At 40.1% G+C, this 27,281-nt stretch overlaps 1 protein-coding gene across 3 annotated transcripts in view; it reads left to right on the top strand.

The window, feature by feature from the left end:
• The first annotated feature begins 12,068 nt into the window (after positions 1–12,068).
• Positions 12,069–27,281, top strand: part of CUL1 (cullin 1) — a 53,755-nt gene continuing 38,542 nt past the window's right edge. For 2 of the 3 annotated variants that reach the window (XM_079302402.1, XM_079302401.1), the window contains exon 1: positions 12,069–12,178. The gene's annotated coding sequence lies outside the window, so the exon portion shown is untranslated. Of the gene's footprint in view, positions 12,183–26,816; positions 26,960–27,281 lie in introns of all 3 variants that reach the window. The other variant, XM_079302403.1, reaches the window with a different exon arrangement.

Below are 27,281 nucleotides of genomic sequence, written 5' to 3'. Positions count from 1 at the left end.
GCTGAAATACATTCCTGTCCTGTATCTAGTAATATCTGCACAGGTTATGGTGTTTAAGTTCATTAATATTTGCTTTTGATCAATATTTAAAAACAAAGGTAGTGAACAGATACTGGTGCTGTGTGAGGCCTGTGATGTTAAATATCAGCTCCCTGCCCATCTCTGTCCAGCTGGGAGCATGTTATGGTTCTGTGCTACTTCAATATGTCCCATTCTCTGTGCTGCTTCCATCTACTAGTATATCACTTGCCAATAGTTGCAATACATGTTCCCTCTGACTTACCATATTTTTTCAAATGCCTTCAGTACTGAAGGTTTCTCTATCTTTTTTCTGAGTAAATTCTGTACAGCTAGCAAAGAAACAAATGAGAGGGAGGGAATCTGTTCTTGCAGGCCTTTGAAAACGAATTTATCTATTTCAACTTGAAAATCACAATTCAGGTAGTACTTTTAACACCAAGTCCATGCCTAACTTCTCTTTAATACATGAGAGGCTTGGAACCTATGTGCTTTGGGAAATCTCCCTGTGTATTTGCCCTCCTCTTTAGACGTGAAAAACAGGATCTCAGAATTTCAGTGCCTCTTACAGTTTCTCATAAAAATAGTGCCTCCCTATAATATGGATGCACTTTGAAGAGAATTGAACAAAATTATCATGTAAAGATTCTTAGATTCCCTCTTGTCAGGATCTTATAAATTAAACAGCAATGTTAACACACTTTTTTAGTTGTTGTGGTATTCCCGCTGTTGGTTTATTCTGGTAAGTTGATGGCTTCAATCAGAGCAACTGATTGCTTTCTGTTCAGCAATATTTCTGTAAATACTTCCGGTATTTTATACTCATACTGCAGAAATTCAAACTGCACCTGCAACTAGCAATATGCATTCAACCCTTCCATTGATCAGTTTTTGTCTGGCACACACCCCTTAGAGAAATCAAGTCTTTTCAATCCATCATGAGCTGCTGTAAAAATTTGCTTCATAGAATTTTGCACTTTCCACTAGCAATACTCAGCTGAAAATGCACAATAGTTATATGGAACACACTGCAACCAGGGACTATGCTCATAAAGTCATGGAAGAATAATCTTGCTAAGTTTCTGGTTTTCACAAAGGATCAGTTTCCTGATCAGTTTCCTTGACAAAGGAAAGAATATATATCCCTTTTTTGTAAAGGATAAGTTTCGTTTTTCATAAAGGATCACATTTTCAAACTTGGAACCATAATTGATATTAGGCACTTCAATAAAGTGCCTTCAGTGCTGAATACCAACAGCAGGCATAGAAACTTAAATTTCCTCAGCACCTGTAAAAGTCAATTTACATGCAATTTGGCTGCACAAATATGAGACACTATACCTAACCCAGCTCTGAAGAGTTGTTCAATGCTATATAATACACTTCCAGCTTAAAAGTGAGGCATTTCAAAACCCTCCAGATATACTGAAATAGAAACTCTGCCTGTTAAGATACCATTATTGAAAGATTCTTTTCTTCCTCCTCCCCCTCAACCAATCCACTATCTTTGGAAGCACAGATACCAACCATTCTGGGCACCACTGAATTCCAATAGAGCAACACTGGTCCATTAATGGGAGCAACAGAGAGGGTGGGAGTCCCATTTCTTCACCAAACGCCCCCATACACATGCAGATCATTCATTGCCGAATGGCACACAGGTACTGCTTTGTGCTGGAGCCAGAGTTCAGCACTTAACCATCATCTCCTCCCATTGCTGCATTCACATTATTTATTTAGCAAGAATTTAATGAGACTGTTTGTAGATTCCTTGAATTTTGGATGGTAGAAATGTCAGGGACAGCAAACAAAACAAACAGCCACCGTATGTCTTTGAAGAAGATCACACAAGCCTTCTAACCAGACTCAGCAATGGGAAGCAGCCAGGACCTGAGTGTCTGTAAGTAGTGCTTTGTAAAAATGACTGCCCAAACTTAATAGGGGAAGATCTGTAGAGCCCAGTAACTCCTACCTTAAAGTAAATTCTCAAAGTCTTAAAAAGAAGGAATGAGGCTAATGTACGACAGTTACAGTAATAATAGTTTCATAGAGCTCCTTAAATCCATAAAAATGGAGAAGTCATTACAAAATAGGAAATACTTGTCTTTATGTGATCTTTATAAGGGAAATCAGTATTGCTTTGAAAAAAAATATTAAAAACTGATATATTAATCACTTTATTAGAAATTAGGATAATTATACTGGTTGTTTAATCAGAAGTAAACTGAGAACAGATCACAGTTCTGAAGTAATAGAGACTTTAGTGATAGTGATTGAGTCAATAAGCAAGTGAAAATTTTTTGCTCACAAGAGATCAGCTTAACAAATATTAACTAATAGTTCTCCTAAGTGCTAATTTCTGAATATTTCAAAAACCAGATCAATAACTAACTATAATTCAGTAAAATAAGGTGCAAGAATGTAGAAAGAATCTATCTGTGTGTGCTTCCTTCATATGGACAGTAATAGTTTTTCTGGAAATTTCCTTAACAGGGTGTATCTATTGCCAATGGTAGTCTCCCACATCTGAAATAAATCTCAGTTGCATTTCCAATATTAAACAACAGTATTCAGATGTTTTAAATTAAATGGAAAGTTGTTCACATTTATATCAAAGAAAAATAATATTTAGTATCTCAAGCATGTTTACACCAGCTGCCCTGCTTGAGTATACAATCATTGTGCTGGAGCTTGGCTGCAGTGATGCATCACTTACTATCAGACATTGACCAATGAATTGTCGTTAAATATCTGGCAAAACCAAAATTATTTCCAGGGAAAACTAAGTAACACTTAACATTTTATTCACCTACATGTTCTAAAGCATGGTAAACAGTCCAGTTTAGACAATGTTGGACATATATTTTGAACATGGCACATTTAAAAAAAGCCAAAACCCTGAGCAGGAAACCCAGCACACGTTGTCTAGAGCACCTTAGTATTAGTCCCAGATTTATCAAGTCATCTTACACATCATACAAACAAAAGGAACAATCAGTATTTACAATTTGCATTTACTGGTAAGAAGAGAGGAAAAATGACTGCAGTCCAGCAGTAAGTCTGTATTCAGCTTACAACTCTATAGCTTGTGAATTGATCATTCACAGTGTGTACTGTGAGGGTGTACAAAGCACCTGCATGCTTTACTGACTTTGATGTCATTAGAATTATTTCCAAATGTTTTCATATGTTGTCCCCCAGGGATTAGTTGCCTTGGGAATCACTTGTATTATTTACCATTATTTTCCTTACAGACATAGCATGATCCTGACTGATAGCCCAAACTGGTGCAGAGGTGTGGCTAGTGTACTTTTTGACTACCAGTCTCATACTCTGATGTAACAAAATTGCCATGATTTTAAAGATAAGTAATCCTTCCCAAGCATATCGCCAAGCTTGCGTTAAAAGGTCAACATTTATGCTATTTTGTGACTTCAGCAGAAAAAATAAAGCTAAGGGGAGTTAAAAACTGATCTGCATAGTGCCGAGGGGTGTGTGCAGTTGCATACCACTTACCCTGGATATGGCATCTGGGCCCAAACACTACATGTAGCTCATGACAAAATATTTTGCTTTGCTGCCTTGCTATATTGTATAACTGAAGACCATGAGGCTCATACAGATAGGTGTACTCATAATAATAATAATAATAATAATTATGTGGGAAAACCTTGTTTTCAGAAACAAAAATATGAAAACAGAGGAAAAGGAGCATATTTTCAGCTTTTTGGGGCTATTTTTGTGGGTTTATTTCTAACGGGGGTAGATGTGTTTTGGTAATGTCTCTAAGTAGATGGCATTCTAAACTGTCCCAGATTCTAATCAAGTTTAGTGTAATTACAATTTCTATGATAAATTTCAAGGAGTGGAGGCATTGCTGCCTGTAATTATTGTTCAAGTGTACTCATAATGGCTTTTTGGAGCACTAGGTTTTCCACATACTAATACTACTATTATTCATTTTATGTAGTCTTTTGTTTAGCAAAGAGATAAGACTATTATCCAGCAAATTGGGCTAATTTTGCAATGATATGCACAAAATCCACTGTACATTGTTGAATTTAAAAAGCGAACATAATGACAAATAACCAAGAGCATCAGTCATAAACAACACAATGTACTTTGTTTATTTTACAACAGCTATTTTAATTCCTTCACAATTGACTAGTAAATTACCTTTTTAAGGAAAAAAAAGTACATCATCTCTTACTATCTGGATTTTGTGTTCTTCACTCTGAAAAAACACAAGAGATTTTGGGTAAGACTGATTACTTGTTGTACTGAGTATAAGTCTACCACTTTTTTTCTTGCAATGGTATCAAGGTAGTTGCTATTAGCCTACAGAATAGGTCTCCAAGCTACAAAGATTCATTAGGTTTTCCTCAAACTTCTGAGACAGGAACATTAAGGCATTTTGACAGCTCTCATCAGGCAAATCACTAAAATCTATCTGATCTAGACAAGAATCACACAAACTATTTTTGGACATTTAGTGATTATATTACCTCAGTATAGCAAATTAATTCAAGGTTTTGACTTTATTGGATCTTTAATGTCTAGAGACCAAGTTCCTGTGCCCAGGAAGCTGTCCCTGCACTTGGAGGCCACACATTGTGCACAGCTGCAGACATCCCTGTAAATTCATCTGGACATCCAGACTACATAAAGAAAGGAATTTATACCATGGGTATAAATGAGTTCTCACCAGGGTTTTATACAATCCACATCTTTCCTATGGAAAGGCTTGGAGCACTTCAGAAATCTCTTCTGCTTTTGTTACAGAAGGGTTTTAGAAATCTTCTGGTGCTCATTAACATATGTCTAGTTTGGGAGTTTACCTCTTGTATTACTACTGCTGATCTCAAATGCAACGCTTCACTGATTGCTGCTTAATTTCATGTTGTTGACAGATCAGTAAAGCACTTGGATCCCAATTTGCTTTAAGCCATGAATTGAACAGGTTTCCCCTGCAACACTCAGGGAAATCAAATAACCAACTCAGTTGTGTAGATAAGTTTAAAACAGCTCAGCTAAACATCATTGAAGGAAAGGGTACTGTATAGAGGGTAGAGATTGAGACTTTGAGAACATATCACTCCGGCAAGTTTGTTCACACCCTTGGAATGCAGAAGGAATATTGGTCTCTCCCCCATAAGGCTTATTTCTTGAGTGGCTTATGGGGGAAAAGGGAAAGCCACTCAGTGTGTCATCGGAGATGTTGGTGTAAGCTACTGAAGACGGATGAACTCCTGTCTGAAACGAGGAAATGCTTGTGTCTGTCTGAACAAACTGTTCTTCTAGGCAAAACACCATTATTCACATTGAAAACAGGAGCAGAAAATGCTACTGCCTCTGTCCACTCCTGGTACAAAACAAGCATAACAATCTCTTAGAAACAACCAGGAAAAAAGATGCAGGCACACAAGCACACACTATACCTATGCCTGAATCTATCCCTCCAGTGAGCTCCGAAGTTAGTGCAAACAAACCTCACATTCCAACAGCACTGGTAAGTGCAATGGAGGGCCTGTGCTGAGGACACCAGATAGAAACAGCAGAGGTGCATCCAGCAAGGCTAGAGGAAGCTGCAGCAGCAGTGCTTTTGTAAGAGCTGTTCATAAGCAAAGGCACGAAACAGAACCCATTAAGGAGCAACTTGTTTCCAATTCATGAGGTGTCCTGAATTGGTATCACAAGGGAAGGATCAACCCTAGAAGTAAAGGCTCAAGAAACAGTGACCTCCCTAGCAGGGAGAAGCATCAGGCCGTGGGGGAAAGAAGCAAAGGATTGAAACATCTGTGTTAGAGATGTTGCATGTTCAATAAAGGGCAGCTGTGAGTTTTGTTGTGCCAGGTGAAGGACTGGTGTCTTCTGGCACTGGCTGACATCTCTGTTCATGAGCCTCGCTGTTAGTCCCACACCTAGTGTCTTTTCATGGAAAGAGCAATCTTCAAAGCCTGTAGATCCCTGGAAGGTGCTGGAACTCCTGTCACTGTCATAGGTACCCACAGATTCACACCACAAATATCAAAAGCAGAGACTTGCAGAGATTTCTGTGGCAGAGGCTACATTTCAGACAGCTTTTCAGGTATCATCTGATTTCCTGATGCCACAAACCACCTGTCTTCTTACCATTCCTGCCAACATTCATCTTACATTGATGCCATGCACTGACATGTACAGATAACACATTAACTTACTAAAAAGCATTCTCTTTGGGACTGTTTCAGAATCAGAATATTAAGGGGTTGGAAGGGACTTTCAAGAATATCTCATTCCAACCCCATTGCCATCCTCCCACTAGACCAGGTTGCTCCAGGTCTTATCCAACCCGGCCTTGAACACTGCCAGTGTTGAGACATCCACAACCTCCCTAGGCAACCTGTTCCAGTGCCTCATCACCCTCACAGTAGAGGGTCACAACTTAAAATTCTCCTCTTGCCATTTGTACCCACATATTTAATATACTACAATTCACAAGCTTTACCTGTCAAGCTAGTGAGAAGTTAGCATATAAATATTTCCTCCACCTATTTTCTTATTAAAAACTCTACAAGACCTAAACCATAAGGTTTAAGCACATAAACTCTGAAGTATCATGGCACTGAAGGAAAAATCAGAAACTTGTCAGTATTTAAATACACTACGACAAATCTCCTGTCATGCTCCTTACTAGACTTTCCTGCTTTTAGGAATTAAGTTTACAGAGGCTAGACACAATGCTGATCAGAGAGAATCTAATTACCCTACAAGAGAATGTGTTCTGTGAAGCATCTCAGTGAGCTCAAACCAAGGAAAGTGAGCCTTGGAATGTCTGAAGTTTAAGCCTGAGGAAGAATGCAGTAAGGATAAACTCTTGTTTTGAATCTGCTGAGTGTGAAAAGCTGAGTTGTGGCTTGCTCCTGTGACACTGCTCTTCCTTGTTCTCCCTCCCTCAGGTAAAAATATAGTAAGAAACAAGCCCAGACAGCAGCATTCCTCTATGAAAAATGTTCATACAGAACATCAATTTCCTTTGTTACACATGCTGTGTCTGTGAACAGCAGCCTGTTCATGACAAAATACCAAATAACAACAAAAAACAAAAAGAAGGAATACTAGCTTTACTAAAGATCAGTGAAACTTAAGAGTTCTGCTGCATTAGCAGCAGATTAGCTGCTACTCAAATTTTTTAAAAGTAAAAAGAGAAGCATAGCCAAGGGTGTCTTCCAGTCAGTAAAAACTCCTAGAAAGAGAGAGATCTAAGTAGTTAAACCAATGCCAAGTCTTGGATCTCAGGCCCAAGAGAAACCTTCAGCCCTATTAAGGACAGGACAGAAAAAGAAAAGGTGGTGGATCAGCACATTATTTGCCAAAGTAGATAGCAGAAGCATTAGCAGATTTTTGATTGAAAAATTTTAGTCTAGAAATTATTGCAAAGAAAAACAACAAAACAACAACAAAAACTCAACCAAATAAACAAAAAAAACTACCACCATCTTCTTTCTATTATGAATTCCCAGAGCACGTGTGCCTTTAGATGTAGGAACAAATACTCTCCAGTTTGGAATTTAAATATCCTAAAGTTAAGAGCAAGGTGAATATTTGCTCATCTTCTACCCAAAGAGACATTAATTGTCTTTGCTCTGGATAGGCAATGATGCTTCACTTCATGTGATCCTATTCTGTGTAATATCTCCACATCCCAATTTGAGGTCAGAACTGGTAGAAATGATTAGGCCAAAGTGCTAATGGAGCAAAATATGGTTGAAGCTCCCTTTTCACCAACTTTTCTCTGTTCATCTTCTCTGCTCTAATGCTGGAATTCAGACTGCTGAAAACGTCTAAAAAATAATAAAAAAAACCCCAAAAAACAAAAACCACAAAACTTCTCAGAGAAGAGAAAAAAACCGAAGGCTTGAGGATAGCTGCTGTCCTGTGCCCTCTATACAGACCTCTGCATACACATTGTATCACTCTTGCTGGTGACACAGCCAGAGTGTTTGACAATTAAAAGGTTGGCTTGAGCTTATAAAAGGAGCAGATTAACCAAAGGTTACCGTGTTTGTGAGCATTCCTAGGCTGCCTTTTTATTCAATATAGAAGACTGACACTACCTGTCTGATACATACAGAGACTGGCCTTTCTGAAGAACAATTTGATCTCTGCAAAATGCTTTTCACCTTCCCGCAAAGATTCACGGCACAAGAAGCAGCAGAGCAAAGAGTATCATCTGCCATTCACAGATTCTTTTGGGGACCTTTGAATTTGGAAGCACAGGAGATATCTCTTCTCAGAACTTTATACAAATGTACATGACAGACCGAGCCCAGGATTGATTTGCAAGCAATCATGCAAAATCCTGGAACTCAAATTTTCTACTCAACAAAAAAGCTGAAAAAATTGGTAGTATGCTCACATACTGTACACAATCATGTATCTCTTTCCTAAACATGTTGTTTTATATTTCCTCCATCTTAGCCTGCAACCTTCCCAAGAAGAAACGGTAAGAGGAAAAACATGCCTGCAGCCTCTCACTAGCTCAAAAACAGAGGCTCTCAGAGGTAGGAAGCAAACTGTGCTCAGCTCCAAAGCAGGAATAAAGCATTTAAATAGAGAAACACCACTTAGGTGCTTAGCCAAACATTCTTCGCCAAAACACTGAGAAGAACAGATGTGTCAGAAAAAGCAAGAGATGTTCAATATAGCCATGCAATCTTTACCAAATCTGGCTGTCATCTACCCTGCCTATACCAAGCCTGTCCTCCTGGCTGTATGGAGGGGGTGATATAATTACAGTTTTCACACCATCACTGCATATGCATGTAACTAGCAGGGAAAGTATCCCTCCAAATCAGCCCAGACTCCTGTCAGTAGTAATAAACTAGCAGCCGCTGCAACTCTGTGTCTTTGAATGACTCAGGCTTTTCTTCTTTGCTGAGGGACCTACCTACTTAAACTGACAGCAAACACTGTCATGGTAATTTTCTTGCTTAGTGTATGCTGATTCATCATCATGCTGATGCAACAAGTGTGAGACCTGCAAGTTATTTTGAAAACAGGCCCCTCTCAGCAGCACTGTAAATTCATTTCAGGAAGTCTGTCTTTGAAATTCTGGCTGCCTCAGTCTCTAGTGGAAGCTTCTCTCCTTTCAAGCAAAGTACATAAAATCCATTGGACAATTTAAAATGCTTTGGCCATCCTGATATGCATAATTTGGTAATAGGTATTTTGGTATTCAATTCCCTTTTCTCTCTGTGACCACTTACCCTGCTGTTAGAATTCTTTCAATGGATGTATGGAGCCATGTTATGCACCATATCCAAATTGTCTAGTGAGACTTTTTCTAGGGCCTACCTTTTAAGAGTGTCAACTTAGCTGCCACTATCATGAATAAAGTCAGAGAACTGTGCCTTGCCTCTATAAAGTGAACACAAATCATAATGCAGCTCTGGGGAAAAACAAATTTCAACACTCCAAACTGTCAAATCTCAGGCTTGTACTGCAGTTAATCACAAAAAGCTAAAAAATAATAGTTTAGTGCAAGATGGTGCCAATTCAGGCCTTCCTTCTCCCCTTAGTTTGTTCCCTTCCTGTGATTTTCTTTCCTTGCTATCTATAGCTCTACTGTCCCCTTGTTTCAGGCTTTAAATCAATGATGCCTTTACCTCTTGCAAAGAAAACTGCTGTAAAATACAGCACCAAAGCCTAACTTTCCAAGACTGAAAAATCAGTCCTTATATTTCATGATCAAATCCTCCTTTGGATTTGGTTTCTCTCCGCCACAGACTATTTTGTTTGTCCCAGTCTTTAACACACCATGCAGAACTAGCCATGCTGATGCTGACCCATGCAAACTCCCTTCTACTACAACTCATGTATGTCAACAAACCAGAAATTTAGTCATGCCTAGGAATGGTATTTGCAAAGTATATAGGCAAAATTAATATTAGTGCTGTGATGCCACCCAGCTGACTAAGACAGTGTTCCTGCTACACATTAAACCAGTTCCTCAGGCAGTGATCCTTAGTCAGCACTGTTTCATTGGAGGAGCTTTTTCACTGACTTTTCTTATGTCCACTTCAATAGGTCGGGCCATGGGAAGGCATTATTATACAGGGAAATAATTTCTACAGCAGTAACATGACTAAGGACAATTAGCTTTGAGAAGGACAATTTTCAGAAAAGGTGAACAGCTGGAAGAACCAGAATGCAAGTGAAGCATTTCACAAAGAAAAGAAATCTTCTGTTTCTTCCTATTGTTTCCCATTTCTCTTTCCTTTCCCATGAAGGTACTGAATTTCATGGGTTTAACTCTTGATACTAGTGTAAAGGATAAGAACTTTGTATGACTTCTTTTATAAATCTTGTTATTTTCCTTCACAACACTGCTCCAGCAATACAATTCCAGTCTTCAGGAATAAATAAGAACTGACTCCAAAACACTACTCTTCTGAAACCTGTCCTAATTTTGGTATGATTTTGTATCATCAATTTCATAATCTCAGAAAGAAAAAATGACTGCCCCACTTTCAATCCACATATAAGTGATGCAAATTTGATAGGAGGTTCATGTTTTATCATCATACATTAAAGTTATCTAGAGTAGATAGTTTTGCTTAAATTTGTTTGCAGACTGCAAATAGGTTCACATTCACTATCCCTCAATAAGTCAGACCAAATACCTTCACACATCTTCCAAGCAGCTCACAGCTCAACAATGTAATTTCCTTTCTTTCAGTTTCTACCCTCTTCTTCTCTCAGTGTTGTTTCCAAGTTGTCTGGTTACTACTGTGAAGCTCACAATTACAGAAAGATGTCTATGCTCTTACAAAAGCCACACTTTAATCGACGTTTTCAAGGCAATGCTCATGCACTTAGAGGCAATGAATCCTGATGTGAATAACTCAGAGGAGCTTCACAGTTTGGTTTAACACTCTCTTGACAAAGACATACTGTTAACACACAGTTGTACCATCCACTTAGGCTCCCAGACTCGGTGTGGTGCCATTCACTGTGTCCAGGACACTTTAGAAACCCATGTTTCTCATAAATACAGAAGCAGCTGCTTAGCTACGGATGGAGGAAATTCTTATCATGTCTACTGATGTCATCTTGAAACACATTAAACCACGGAATATTAAGGGTTTGGAATGGACCTCAAAGATCATTTAGTCCCAACATCCTCTGCCATGTTCAGGGACTCTTCCCACTAGACCAGGTTGCTCAAGGTCTGATCCAACCTGGCCTTGAACACTGCCAGGGCTGGGGCATGCACATCCTCCCTGGACACCTTATTCCCTTGGTTCCAGCATCTCACCATCCTCACAGTAAATAACTTCTTCCAAATATCTAACTTAAAATTCCCTTTGTTGAATTTGTACCCATTACTCTGTGCCTTAACACTACAGTTCCTGTCAATGAGCCCCTCTCCAGTTTCCCTTTAGGATTCTTCAGATACTGGAAGGTTGATGAGGTCTCCATGCAACCGTCTCTTCTCCAGGCTGAACAGACCCAGCTTTCTCAGCCTGTGCTCATGGTGGAGGTGCTCCAGTCCTTTTATCAACTTCGCGGCCTCCTTTTGACTTGCTCCAACAGCTCCATGTCCTTCTTATGTTGGAGACACCAGAACTGTACACAGCACTCCAGCTGGGGTCTCACAAGAGAAGAGTAGAAGGGCAGAATTACCTCCCTCGCCCTGCTGGCCCCAATGCTGCTTTAGATGCGCCCAAGTTCGATTGGTTTTCAGGCCTGCGAGCTCACACTTGCGGGATCATGTTGAGTTTTTCATCAATCATCACTCCCAAGTCTTTCGGCTCATCCTTAGCTCTTCTGGCACTGGGCAAACTTGGGGAGGGGTCGGAGCACTGACCCCTCGGGCAGGGCAGGGCCTGGCAGCCAAGGAGATGGCGGGCGGCCTCCCCCGCCGAGCAGCTCATGCGGGCGGGCAGGCTCCGCCGGAGGCCGAGGCCAAGCCCCGGGCCCACCGGGCCCTGCCGGCGCGGGCAGCCGTAGCCGCGCTTCCCCGCCCGCCGTGAGCCGGGGCGGGGCGGCTGCGAGGGGCGGTGCCTCCGCGATCCCCGGGCCGCGCCGGGGGGAGGCGGCGGCGGCGGATCCGGGCCCGGCGGAGGCGGAAGGGGCGGGCGGACGTGGCCCTGACTCTGCGGGACGCGCGATGCTGGTGAGTGCGGGGAGGCCGCGGCGTTGTGTCGCAGCGAGGCCTGGCCCAGCCTGGCCTGGCCCGGCAGGACGCGCAGGCGGCGGCGCGGGGCCCGGCACTGAGTCACGCCGCGGGGAACGGGGGAAGGGGCGGTCGGGCCCGGCCCGCCCGCCTGCCTTTCTTCTCCCGAGCGCGCTCCCGACCCCGGAGCGCGGGGGCGGCGGCGGTGGCTGCCCGGCCCGCACCTGGATCCGACCCCGGAGCCGCGGGCCGGGCCGGAGCGGGGAGGCCGCGAACTGCGCACTCAGAACGCATCGCCCCCGTCGGGGTGCGGGAGCGCCCCGCTGGCTGCCTCGGCCCCGCAGGATCTGCCCGGCTGCCGGGGAGCTGCTCGCTCCTTCCCTCCCTCCGTCCTTCTCTGGCCTTTGCCCGTGACCGCGGCCCCCGCATGGCCAGGGCGCCTCGGTGGCTGCCCCAGCCTTTCCGTCCCGCCCCGGCGGCTCTCAGACCTCGGGCCTGCCCTCCCGCAGCCCTCGCTGTGCTCCCCTCGGCCCCGCGACTGCCCATCCCAGGCCCTGCTCGTCCCACGTCTCTGCTCTCTTTTCTCTGTGAGCTTTTGTCCGTAACCTCACCGGGCGCTGTTTTGGGGTTTTCACCTATTCTCTGTGCTCCCTTGTCCTTTTCTGTGCTGCTTCTTTTCACCCTCTTGTATCCCAGCAATCTCCATACCCTAGTGACACTCAGATCTGTCAGGAGCTTTTTGATTGTACTTTGAGACGTTCCCTAGTGCCCCCAGTATCATCGTGGCTGGGGGATGTTTGCCACAGTTCGTCTTTTTCAACTTCTCTGCAATTCTCTTGCTCTCAAGGACTGTGCGCCAGACTTCCCCTTGTTGCCACCTACTGTTGTGGCCTTACCGGAGGAGGTGCTCCCTGTAACATTCTGTTTGTCTGTGTATTTGTTGTCTCCATCCAGATAAGTAGTCCTGTATTTTTTGTTTTTTTCAAATAACCAGCTCAGTTGTTTCCCAGTAACTTTGCCGCTGCAAGCTGACTGTGTCCTGATTGGGATCCTTTCCTCATCCTTCTTGTTTCTTCTTGAAGTTCTATTCCAGCACCATCGTTATCCCTGTTACCTTTCCCTTTCCTGTTTTCTTCTTCCCAGTAACCATTTTCTTCATGGTTTTTTGCCCTTCTAATCTTACTTTCCTGTCATTAAAACTTTCCTTGTGATCTCACCTAGTACTCTTGCACATACTTCTTTCCTTTGTAGATTTGTATGCTATCTCCCCTTCTTTGTGTTTAAGTCCTCTAGCTATGCCTTTGAGGGGAAGGGAATTTTACCCTAGGTTAGAATGCTTGTGTTCTGGTTTCAGCTGGCATATTCCCTAAAAGGGCAGAGTTTACTTACTTATTTTATCTTACTTTGTGTTGTTTTTTTCATTGACTTGTTCAGCAACCTTTCCCTTGGTATACGTGTTCTTATATAATCACATACCTCAGCCTTAATACGGACACATCCACTGTTGCTACTCAGGGAGAAAAAACTCTGTATTGGAAAACCTTTTGGCCAGATTGGGAGGAATGGTCCACGGGGGTCAGAAATATACCTAGTGGCTACATAGCTTGAAGTAGGCCAAATAATGTTTTTAATACCATATTGTGAATTGGTACTTAGTTGATATGGAGTGTATTTGGGATGTCTCCTGTTTTGGGAAGTAGTAAAATACTATACAGGTACCACAATACATAGTTTTTACTCAAAATGAACTGCTGTAATGTTGTGTGTTGATAATTAGGTGTTCATGTGACATCAGCATTTTGTGTTTCTGATGGTGACTTGACCAGAAAGAGGTCTTTTCCATCTGCTTTGTAACTTCTTGTTTTCATTATTTCTTGTCCAGCTTCTTATTTTGTGTTGTCTTAGTTGCTTTGGTTCTAAAGGTTGGTTACATTTCACAGTCACCTCATGACTACATATTTGAGGTGCAGTTTAAACACTGGACACACTTGCCCCATGGAGGCATGGTGAACATATTTGATCTCTGGAGTAATTTGTACACCTAACTCTTGAATCCTGGTTCAGTGCCTTGCATTAACAGTGTCTTTGGAGGATAGTTTCCATTGCTTATCCAGGGATGATGTAGAAGACAGTCTCAGTTTAGGCACCTAAATCAGGCATGTGCGTTCTCCTCCTTGGCTGACAGCATTGTGGTGGTGGTGGTTTAGCGAAATGACTTCTCTTCCACCTTACTCCTTTGTACGCTGGTTTGAACTGGCCTTAAAACTTGGGCCTACTCAAATTGTTGGCATGAGAAAATCACATTGCTTTAATTTAAATAACCTAAGTTCATTTAAGCTAAATGGATGCACACCCTTATTTTGATACTGCTTTGGAGGCACCTCTTTTTTGATATAGCTTATTTGTAGTTTTGGTGCAAGTTCTTGGATTTTATGTGTATTATTATGAAAACAATACTGAGTCCTTAGAGAAAGTTCTCAGATACTCAGCTTAGAAAGTGTTATCCTACAATTTGCATGCTAAGATCTCAGAGTACTGCTTTTCATTTGTTGTGTTTCTTAGGTGGTGCCTAGTTTTGTGTAGTATTTCAGTAGAGCCTAACTTAATGATGAGTCATATCCCAGATGCCAGTGGTTTCATTAATAGGGAATACCTAGAATCTTCTCTCTTGCCACAGAAGTTTGATTTTATTTTTTTAACTAATCAAAGCCCCCACAAAATTCTAGTAAATGAAGCATCCTTTAAAGTTATTCCACTTGCACTTATACCACTCCCAGCATCAAATATTTGTATTATGAGCATGAAGTGAGGGATTTCCTAGGAAGAGGTCAGTGTGTTACCAACTGTGTTGTTACGCTTCCCATGCTGTCCAACAGGGTCTGTCTCTGTGCATCAGAAGGAAAATAGGGCAGATGTCCCACTTGGATGGGATATCAGGAGGATGTGCACAGGCAGTCATAGCAGCCTGCAGGTTGGTACAGTCTTCCTGCTACACAGACCTGGAAGAAAGAAGAGTATGGAAAACTTGGCCTTGGAAGTTCTGCATGTGCTTTAGGAATGCATGATCTCATTTTAAACAGAATATTTAGGTGCTAGCATGTTTTTAGGTAAGAGTACTCTTGATCAATCAAGCTCTTGCTCTAATAGAAATATTTAGTTAACTGTATTTTTCAGGTTTATCTCCATGTAAAGAAGCAGTTGTTGGAACCAACATTTAGATGTCTGGTTACAAATTATAATCTATACAGCATGCAAACTTAAAACTATGATTTTTTGGGTTTGTTATGGAGACCACTGAGTTTCCCTTGCTTGATAAAGGAGAATGTTCAGTAAAAAAATATATAATGATTGGAAAATTATGGAGACATGTTGAACTTGTCTACATTAATAACTTACTGTTTTATTGTAAGAGTTGTAGTTTTTCAGTAGAATTACTACTAGAACAAGAATACATTGACTGTTCATGTCTCTACAGTGCTGCAGTTCAGATCTGTCACGGATATGACTGAACAACTTGGTAATAAAATTGCTCTGTGCTGATGTGCCCTGCTATAGAGCTATAACTTGTAGCCTTTAATGTAACCACGGATTCAAACACTCATTCCACTATCCCAGCTCTAGAAAGGGCACTGCTTTAGGAGATGATCTATGTCCCAGTGGGTACTTCTCTGTCAGTTTTTTCTTTACCCACAGAATTTCTGTTGTCACAAGAGAGAACCTCTTCCTGTTGCTGCCTTACCTCTTCTTATAAATGATAGAAATCAAAATCAAATTCATATTTTTTTAACTAAATCAAACATTGATTACATTCAATTTTATTTAATATAGTATTTTTCAATTCCTTCTTTATCTATGAGCCTTAGAAAAATGAATGAAGGCTACGGTGATAATAGGAAAATAGTAATTTAATTTTGCACTTCAGGGAATGGGTATAGAGTCATATATAAATTTTTGCCAGAGCTGATGTCTCTTTCTCTCCAAAATGGCAATCTTTCTTTGCCAGTTGTATCCTGAAGTTGTAAAAATGGGCAGATGATTCTCACCCTCTTTTCTGCTCTCTGGTGACCCTTCCTGCTGCACTGCATCCAGCTCTTGGTGCCCAGCACAAGAAATATATGCACCTGTTGGAGCAGATCCATGGAAGGGCAACAAAAGTGATCAGAGTAATGGAGCACCTCTCCCATAGCTGAGAGAGTTGGGGGTGTTCAGCCTGGAGAAGATTCCAGAGTAACCTTACTGAGGCCTTCATTCAATATATAAAGAGGGATTATGAAAAAGATGGAGAGAGTCTTTTTACAAAGGCCTGTGGTGACAGGACAAATGACATAAATTTTAAATGGTAGGAGGGTAAACTTGGGTTATAAGGGAGGAATTCTTTACTGTGGTGGGTGGTGAGGCATTGGATCAGGTTAACCAGAGAAGTTGTGGAAGCTCTATTTCTCGCAGTGTTCAAGGCCAGGTTGGATGGGGCTTTGAGCATCCTGATCTAGTCCAAGATGTTTGTCTGTGGCAGAGGGGTAGGTACTGGGTGATATTTAAAGGTGCCTTTCAACCCAAACCATTTTATGGTTCTTGAATAAACAGTGTAACTTCAAATTCCTTTGGATTGTTCTGGTTTTGGAGTCAAAATATTCCCTGCTTTATTTTGATCTAGTGGATACAAGGCACTGCTTGACAGCAGGATTAAGAATAAAGGATTAAGAAATTATATTTTCTCTGATATATTTGTAGTTATGCACTAGATTTGAATATCTGTTCAATAGCATTGACTTCTGTTTTTCTTTAAATTAGAAGCACCTAAAGGTGATATAAAATCCTCACTGTCTTTGTATTTCATTAGATTTTCTCTAGTTTACATTGCTGTGTGTCTCAAGCTTGGTGTTATTGTGCAGAAGAAGTGGATTTACATGTGAGGATCATGACAGAAAGTTTCTGCAGTGCAGGGACCTTCTTACTGTGCTCTGGTAATGTACTTATCTTTTGAAGACATGTACATGTTTCTTCCATTTTATTGGAGACTGGTGGCTTTGCTACTGGGATCCAGATGTATTTGATTCATTAATATACAAGGTAGACTAAAGTGTAGTTTTTAAATTTGAAGCAGGGACCTACAATAATTTGGGTTATTAGAAAGGCAATTTCAGCCATAACTGACCTCAGAAACTGTGTAATTTTAGTATTCATTTGATGTAACTTGGCTTTTTGTTGCTCTGTGTTTCAGGCTGGACAGTATCTTAATATGAGTTCAGAACTAAGGCTGAACCTTAGTTCACCCTGTTTTGCACTGTAATTTAAACTTAATTTTATATGTAAATTTGCACGTTCCTCTAGTCTCACAGACAGTGGAGTCTGTCACTTGGAAGTTTTATCTAAAACGTTTGGAGGACTGAATTAGGGGAAAAAGAGGATTTTAGGAACTAGTTCTTTGTTTGTTAGCTGTTAGTCTTTTCATCTTGCTTTTCATGGCAATAATTTCACGGGCAAATGCTCTACTTGCTGTTGGGTAGCTAAAGGATAAACTTTTCACTGTACAGTTGAAAATGCTTTTTTAGAATGTTTGCATTTTCTTAAGAAAACAGGCTGTTCTGTTACTCTTTTTTTCGGAGATAGCTTGAAAAGGTTTTATTATTTCTGAAAGTGTTCCTATGCTAGGATGCCATCACTAATATGAGTTGTATAAAATCAAAGCTTATATCCTTAAGTAGTTACATTGATTTTGTTAGATTCTAATGCAGGCTCAGCTTTAAAACTTAATGGTGCAAGCTTAATCAACAAGAAGGAGGATTTAAATGTGGCTGTTAGGGATGTGTGGCAATTTTAACTTTTACAAAATTAAGCTAAATTGTTTCACTTCTATACCAAGGGTGCTTGCTGCAGTCATTAGAGATCAAAACTGATTAAAAATTTGCTGAAAATGATACTGAATTTAAGCAGAACTAACTTTTTGTGAGATACAAATTCTTTGCTGTAAGTTGAGGATGCTAGAATTCAGACTTCGTAGTTGAACCAGAAAAATTACATATCAATCCCTTTCTAGATTTTAATGAGAAAGTTTTCAATTTTTTTGGGCTGACTGTATTTAGGCATCTGGAATTAAAGATATGAGTGGTGTACTGTTCATTGCCAACACTATTTGCAGCATTACAGTATGAATCAAGATCACTAGCACGTATATCCATGCACTTAATGTAGACACAATTTAAAATGAAAATAAGAAAATAAAGAGGGAGCAGCTTTCATAGGTCATGATTTTGTCACATGTAGGAAATGAACGTAGGTAACTGCAACAGTCCTTGATTTATCCATTATTTGTCACTTCAGAGTGAAATATTAGTATGAAGGTGAATATGGGAGGAAGCTCTTCAGTATTTAAGCTGTGCTCTTGTGGTACATTCAAATGTCTGAAAATACCAGACTTTTGTCAAGATCAGTGTGACTGTCACCTTTATTTATAAATTGAAGTGGCAAACTGGATTGCCTTGATCAGTCAAGCTCTTGCACAAGTAGTGAGAGGGCAGAAGTAAAATTAGCAAGCTCCTGGGAAGAGATTCCAGCCAGAATTATTTTTCGCTTGTTAGCAACATGTTAATGGTTGTCTGAAAGTTATTGGTAAGAACTGCTGCCTTCCAAGAGCGTGGAAAAACTCTGTGTTGAAATATTATTGCAGGTGAAAATTCCTGTTTCTGTCTTTAACAGGGCTGTATGAAAGTGTATGTTGTGGTGCATTGAGTGCTGTTATAATGTTGAGGGTTTTGTGTTAGGGTTCAGAGGCCTGCCCTGGATGTTCTGGTGGAGGTCATGCTGTGTCTGAAGCAAACTGTAAGTCAACACTAATGCTTTTTTGGTGGAGATCAGTAAGATTATTATGTTTTAGCTTATTAGGCTGGATTTAGTTTTGTTGTCTGATAAGATCTTTTGGGAAAACAGTTACTGCAGTAACTTCCATGCAGTAAGCATGGAAGAGTTGTCCATGCAGGATCATTAAGGTCTCTAAACTAGCCCAAGGTATTTAACTTTCTAAGAAAACAAGGTATATTACTCTGTCTTCTCCTTGGTACATTGGGTATCTAGCAATTTTCATGGCTTGTCCTCCTTCATTTTCCTTGTCTGCATCTTCCTGACTGATTCAAGAAGTGCATCTTTGTGTGCATTGTCCTTCATTATTTATGTTTGTTTGGGTTTCATTGGGCTTTGTTTAGTCTTTTGCTTTCTTGTTTGTTTGGATTTTTGTTTGGGTTTATTCTGCAGGTTGTATATATGATTTAAGCCAGAGAGAAAGTGGGAATACTCAAGGCTCTTTATCTTATTGTGGTGGTTTGACCCTGGCTGGATGCTGGGTATCCACCAAAGTCCATCCATCACTCCCCTCAAGTAGTCAGAGGAGGAAAAATACAGTGAAAGGCTTATGAGTTGAGACAAGGACAGGGACAGATCTCTCACTGACTACTATCATGGGAAAACAGACTGGACATGAGCAAATTGCTTGAATTTATTATTAATCTAAATCAGAGCAGGTTAAAGAAAAGTAAAACAAATTTTTAAAACACCTTCCCTCCACCTCCCCCTACTTCTTGGGTTCTACCTCCTCCCCACCGGCAGCCCAGGGAGACAGGGGCTGTGGTATTGTGAGTTCATCACAGGCTGTTTCTACCACTGCTCAGGGAGAAGAGTCCTCCCCCTGCTCTGACATGCTCTCCTCCCACGGGAAACAGTTCTCTACAAACTTATCTTGTGTGAATCTTTCCCATAGGCTACAGTGCTTCATGGACTGCTTCGATGTGGACCCCTTTCCACAGGGTGCAGTCCTCCAGGCACAGCCTGCTCCAGCAGGGGTTCCCCACAGGGTCATAACTCTTGCCAGGAAGTCTGCTCCAGCATAGGCTCCTCTCTCCATGGGTTTGCAGGTCCCTGCCAGAAGTCTGCTCCAGTGTGGGATTCCCATGCGCTCGTTTCAGGCATCCACCTGCTCTGACATGGTCTTCTCCATGGGCTGCAGGTGGAAATTTCCACCCCTGTGGACTTCCATGGTCTGCGAGTGAGTGTCTGCATCCCTGTGGTCCTGCATGGACTGCAGGGGTGCAGCTGTTTTACCATGGTTTTCACACAGGCTGCAGGGAAATCTCCACTCTGGTGCCTCGTCCTCCACTGACCTTGGTGTCTGCAGAGTTTCTCTCACATATTCTCATTCCTCTCTTCTCTGAGTGCAATTACATCTCTGCAATAATTGATTTACCTTCTTAAATATGTACTCACAGAGATGTTACTGACATGTCTGATTGGCACAGCCCTGGCCAGTGGCAGATCCATCCTGGAGCCAGCTGACATTGACTTTCTTGTCCTTGGGGGAAGCTACACCCAGGTTCTTACAGAAATCTCTCCTATAGCCCCACACCCCCCCTTCCCCCCCCCCGCCACTACCAAAAGCTGGTCACACAAACCCACCACACTTCTGTAAAATTCTGTTCCTTCCCTTCAGTGCACCCATATCTTGGCTTGACTCTCTTTGTTCGTCTGATCTGCCAGCATTCATTTTTGCAAGGCGTAAAAGCTGAGCATAATCAGTGTTTGAAGAAGCTATGAAACACCTTAAGAGCAGGCTCAGTTAATAAATACTGTAGGGTCTCTCTCCTGGTTTTGACACAGGAGTATGCAAGACCTTGCATTCAAAAGGGTATTGCAGTTTAGGAGCAATCTACAAACTTTGTACATAAGGATTACTTCATCAATAGCAAAGCGAACTCTCTCTGAAGATGGCCAAACAAAACTTGCAAAGTTTTACCTGTATAGTACTTAAGGATGTAGTCCCTTGCACTGTTTTCCAAATTAATGTTGATGCGGTAAAACAACCATGAAACTTATTGTTGATTGGATTCTAAATATTGACCAGAATTTACTTTGTATGGAATTGCAAAAGGGAGAGTTCGCTTCTGTAGAATACCTTGTTGAGTCTAGATCTAGCCTTTGTTTATGAGGCAGCATGTATATGTTGGGGTTTGGTATGGGTTGTTTGGGTTTTTTTGTGCATTAGCTATGGTCTTATTGTAGGGACATACCTGTCAAAAGCTGCTTCAAGGAAGACAAAGAAAAAGCTGAAAGGAGGAAATGAAGAAAGAATGTTAAGGAGCTGGTAAAAGAATAGGCAAAGAGAAATGGAAAACTCCAAGTTTCTTGGTTTTCTTCTGAGGAATAGTTATTGATATTTTAGAAAAATCCTTGTATTCAGGCCTACAGATAAACCACAACAATTAAAACACTTTTAGTGAACACAATCATGGATAATTTAGGTAAATAAGAAAAGTGTGAAAACTGCAAGTCCAAGTAACTGCCATATATTGTGTTTAAATTTGAACATAAAAGTAAATTTTAGTCTTCCTAGCTGTGAAGAACATGTCGAGGCTTTGCTTTATTTTTTCAGCTGGCAACTTATCATTGGCACATGAAGTAATGTAGGAGTGTATTAATTACAGTGCTTTAGATGTCATTGATCAGAGCTTTAAAACACAGAGGAGGGAGTGTGGGGAGAACACTGAAGCCCTAAATGAAGTCATTGTTAGGGAGGTACAGTATTAACCACCCAAAATCTACACCAAATTTGAACAACTTGGTCTTAAATTACTGCCAGATTACACATACTTGCTTCTGCATTTTTTTTTAATGCTATGCATAATTTTTTATCACCCAAAGACAACTTCTGGAAGGGAGGAATGCATGCATACATCTCTTGCCTTTTCTCATAATGAATTGAATTTAACTCCCTTGAAAATGAGATGCGCTAAAGCTTTTCACACTACATGTAGCTCTGTGTTGCATAATAATACAGAGGAACTGAACATTGTCATTTTTGTAATTTGTCTCTTAAATATCTTTATTGAAAAGAGAGAAAAAAATCTAGCATTTCTCTTCTGGTACTGATTTCTAAAATAACCATTTTTTACAATAGTTGTGTCATTTTGCTGGGGCACAGTGAAAATGTCTGCTATAGATGGATATTCTGGATTAATTGCACGTTTGCAGCATGTGAAGTGCTAAGAACATTGTGCTTGTTCCTAGTCTTGCTTTAAGGATTGTGTCATGTGAATTGCATGAACTTTCTACCTAGCTTATGGCCTTTATATTTAGTGGCCTAAAATAATTCTGGACAGAAACGTGAGTGCTATATAATGTTCCATGCAGGAACATGGCACAACTAAGCAGTGTTACAGTTTAGAGCTCATGGTGCTAACCTCAACTGAGTCAAGTAAATACAAAGTTAATTTGCAGGTACGTGGATATGAAAGGTGTGTTTGAAATCATAAATTGTGAGTGCAAATATTACAGGGATAAAATGGAAATGCTTCTCTTGTCTCTTTCTGTTCCATCAGACAAATATGTGCTAGAATGGAGATTGCATCCTTTAGGAGTCGAGGCGTTTTTTAAACTGGAAAAACAATTCAAAGAAATAGCTTATAAATTGCAAAGGCAAGGAAGTAAAAGGTGAAAACAAACAAATTTTAAATCTCCCTGCCTTATACTTAAATACTTATATAAGTGTATACCTATATAAGTGTATACCTATATAAGTATACAAATACATACTTATGAAAGTCTCCCAGCACTTATATCTAATTAATCATGTAGATTGTATCTTACAGGCTTACTCCACAGCAGTGGAGGGAGGTATATTGTTCTTAGCTACGTACTTAGCGTTTGCATGCCTTTTTCAAAAGGTGTTTGCATGACTTCAAGAACAATCTTGAGCCTGGTTTGTAGGCTGGATCATTGTCAGTGTCCTTCCTATATCTGAAACTGTCCATGTTTTTTAAGACAGGAGTAAGAGAGGATATACAAATACTGAATAGACTACTTTGGTTGCAAGAGGGGTTTGCTTTATTTTCTTTTTTATGTTTTGTATCCAGCTTAATGCTGAAAAAATGGGTGTACCTTTGGATTGGTATTGCAAGGCAAAAACTTGCCAAATATTTTGATGTGGTAACACCTAAGGGGCACTTCAACTATAGCCATTTTGAAATTTATGATAGAGTATAAACTAGCATGAAATGTTTGAAGTTGTTTTTAAAATAATATAAGAACAAGTGCACAGCTTGTGCTAGACCAAAGGTAGTGTTTGGTGTGCTGGTGTTTCAGTTTTTTTGAAATGCTTATGTGTTTGCGTCATAGTGTTCAGTCTGTATTGAATATCTTGGGTAGCCTGAGTAGTTGCCTTGGCTCCATGAAGAGACTTTGAGGGAGTAAAACTGATCAGGAACCTTACTGAGTGTTGCTGTTTGGTGAGTACAGGAGCATCTGTTGAATTTCTGGATTGGACTCGCTGAAATACAGCAACAGGAGAACAGAATAAAGGAAGTTAAAGGGAGTTGGACTGGAGAAATGTGGAGAAAAAAGTTTACCAAGAAGAATTTCATTCTGCATTTTTAAGAGAGTGACTGTACTAAATTTTGTCATTTTCCTTGACTTTTAAAGCAGAGATTAAACTTCTATTATACTTTATTCTTTTAGCCCAGAAGGCAGATATTTTGCTTTTAGTAGCCATTAAAGCAAGCATGGTCACCACACCAATTTTTCCGAAAGATACCAATCTGCAGCCACTGTCCAAATGAACTAACACTGTACTCTTTTTACTGGAGAACTTGCATTCAGTTTTAGAAAAGGGATTTAAGGCAGTGTACAGAGGTGAAATTCCTACTTCTATTACACATACTTGTGAACTTTGGAAACTTCATAATGCTGAAGGTTTTTGAACTGATTTTTACTGACATTCATTCCACCCTAGCTTATTAGTGAAATTTGCGTCTCTTCCCCAGTGAGTTTTGGTTTAGTATGACTAAAACCAGTCACTTAAACTCATGCTATTATACATGATAAGAATATTCTCCTCATATTTGAAATTAGAAAATATATAAAATAAGTCTAGAGATTGTGCCACTTTATTGCATCTTTAAAACAGTGTTGTCGGAGCTCTTGGGTCAGCTGCGAAGCCTTTCTCTGAACCTGTAAATTCTTACTGTGCAAGAAGCTGACAAGTTCAAATTCTATCTAATTACTGAAGTAAACTATTTTGAAGTACCTAATTTAGAAATAAGGGGTTGTGGGAGAGCAACAGGTGATGTACAGGCCTTGGAGCTGTAAAGCTGAAAGTTGTATTGCGCTAAGATGTAAAAATTAGGTATTTGCTCCAGCAGATGACTTAGGATGCTGAAAATCTGATGGGGTTCAATATGTTTGTTAGATAAAAGCAGGATTAACTTTCACATTTTCCTGAAGGCCTCTTCAGGCATGCACATAGTTTTCCAAAGAGGTGGGATATCTAAAGAAATAGTCTTTATCATTAGATTATCAATAAAACCAAGCCCAGTGTTTTCTAGTGCAATGTTTTCCTTTGCATATGAGGTTTATCTATCACTATATGTTTCCCCAAGTAATGAAAAAGAGGGAGTAAGATTTCTTTTAAGTCCTTTGAGGCTGTTTTAAAGTTTTGGCAGAAGTGTTACCTTCTTTTGTTTGGACTGTTTTAATTGCAGTACTTGAGAGCATGGTTGAAAGATTTGGTGCCATTGAATGCTATCATCCTGCTGCATCAAAATGTGCATATATTGCCTGGAAACTGCAGGGAGAAACTGCTTGAGAAATATCATACAAATATAGCTGCTCCTGAAGCTATTATATATATAATGAAGTTTGGGTTCTCTGGTCCAAAGCTACAGAGTGGACGTTGCAACTCAGGCAGCTGGTTTTATCCTTGAAGCAGGTCAGCAGCAAGTCTGATCTGTTTGGGTGAGAAAGCACAGGAATGGTCATTTCAAGACCAGCTTGTGCATAGTCCTGCCAAGAGCACTTTGCAAGAGAGAGATCTCACTGATTTAAAGGTCATGACTTAATGGTGAGGTTTTAATTCAGACAGTTGCCCACAGCCTGGGCACAGAGAAATCTGGCTTAAGAACTTTCTCCCTCTTTTTAGCAGTTGGGATGTTGGGTGAAGAAATGCAGGGTAACTGTGGCCTTGACTTGACCTTCAAAAATTGTTTGCCTAGGAAAGGTTTTTTATGCATGTGAATCAGATTAATGGCACTTTTCACTTGAAATAGAATTTCAGCTGTTTGTGTATAGTAACAATTGTGCCAAGTAACAAAGCCTTGTGTTACCCCTGGTCTTTGTATACATTTAATACCATAGTTTAGTTTAACCATTAATTACGAATATATATTTTCCTAAATATGCTTTTGTAGTTAAAGTATTCTTATGTATTGAAATTTTATTTTTGTTAAAGTAATACATTAATAACTGCCTTTTTATTTTTCTGCACATGACTAAATCTGGAAAAAAATTGATAGTAGCTTATAGAATTAGTCATCTGTTGTGCTATTTTCTGATTGTTAACCAGTTTGTTTGAGTCCTGAAAGTTAGCAAGACGGTACTGTCATTCTGTATTTGTGTTTAATTGCAAAATTCAAATTGGAAGCCAACCAAAGGATAGTGAGGTAGTGTCAAATACAGTGGAATTATGACTTATAAAGGGTATTTTTATATAGTGGACTGCATGAGAAAATAAATACAAATGTTAAGTTCTTTTTCATGGTGTTATTTTTAATAGCTACATCCTGACTTAAATACAGATGCTTACTTTAGGGGAAGGGGAAAATTAATAAAGTGTGAATGAGGAACACCTTGGGTTGAAAAGAGTTTGGGAAAAACGTGGTATTCATAGATGCACCAGGGTTCATGAAAACTACAAGACATTTAATTAGAGAGTTAAATATTTCTGTCATCATGGAAGGGAAAACTGAACATCTGCTAGTTATGCTTTCTAGTTATGCTTGCTAGTTAGCCTTTTGTTAGAAGCTCTTATACAGCAATTAAGTATTTTGTATTAGATGCACCGAAACGTTTGTACACAAATATGCTCTAACCCCAGGCTGCTTGCTCTTGGCAGAATAATGAGTGACAGTTGATTAATTCTTACATGTACTGCAGTTGCCGTGGGGTTGCAGATCCAGATCCATGTACTAGATTTAAGAAACCAAAGTATTTCTGCTCTCCTGGATTGTAGACATTGAGTTAATTTTCTTGCTTTTATTATGATACTGACTAAGGATCATAGTCCAAGACTGTTGGGTGTGTAATATGCACAGAGTATTTCCCGTGCAGTGGAGGTGAATGGCCACTTGTAGACCTTTGTTCTTCCTGGCTTTTGTTTCTCAGTCCTGAAAGTCCATTGCCAGTTGTACTGCAGCAGGTTCGATTTCCAGAAATTAAAGAAGTTTAAATACAAGCAAGGTATGATCTAGATAATGCACTTCAGCATTATGATGTATGATCGTCATGTGTTTTTAATAAGTAGCTTGCTGTAATTAGAGAAACAAAAATGGCAGGGTTGAATTTTAGGCATGTGTTTTCTAAGATGTATGTTGATTGAATTCCTGCTTTTCCTTCTAATCCTCCAAGTAACTGTTTCCCGTGTTAAAAAGAAAACAAGCTATATAATCAGTTGTATGTCAGATTAAAATGAGACAGTACTTTTTGTTGAGATTTAAATGTGTATGGGTGATGAGAAAGCAAAGGCCTATGAGGAGTGGTAATTTCTGTGTTACTGTACTAAGATAGTTGCTGACTGAAAAGAATGAAAAAATGTCTCTTATCTTAGCTGGTTTTTTTAGGGTCCAGAAGAAAAGGCAGAAGAGAACTTCAGATACTTGGGCGGAGGTCAGGGTATAACAGAACACTTAATCTTCCAAAACTCTGTGAAGCCTGAAGTGAAACAGAATAGCCTAGAAGTATGACTTAATGGTAGGTCCTGAAGGAATATATTTTATTTTCCCTTGCTCGAGAGATCAAGAACAAATAATAGGATTAATTTTGGTCTCAGTCTAGACTATTCTTGAAATTACAGAAAGATTCATGTGAGCCTTGGATGACAGATTTATCATAAAACTGTATTATCTGTAGAAAAATGGAAAGCCATAATGTTTCACTGGGGTTTGAGTATTCCAGTGAATGAGAGGGTGCAGAATGACAGAGTGGTTGGGGCTGGAAGGGACAGTCTAGTCTCCTAGTCTTGGGCAGGGACACCTTCCACTAGATTAGGTTGCTCAAAGCTCCTTTCATCATG

The sequence above is a fragment of the Erithacus rubecula genome (assembly GCF_903797595.1).
Source record: "Erithacus rubecula genome assembly, chromosome: 3".
NCBI lineage: Eukaryota > Metazoa > Chordata > Aves > Passeriformes > Muscicapidae > Erithacus > Erithacus rubecula.
This window is presented reverse-complemented; position numbering and strand designations above follow the sequence as displayed.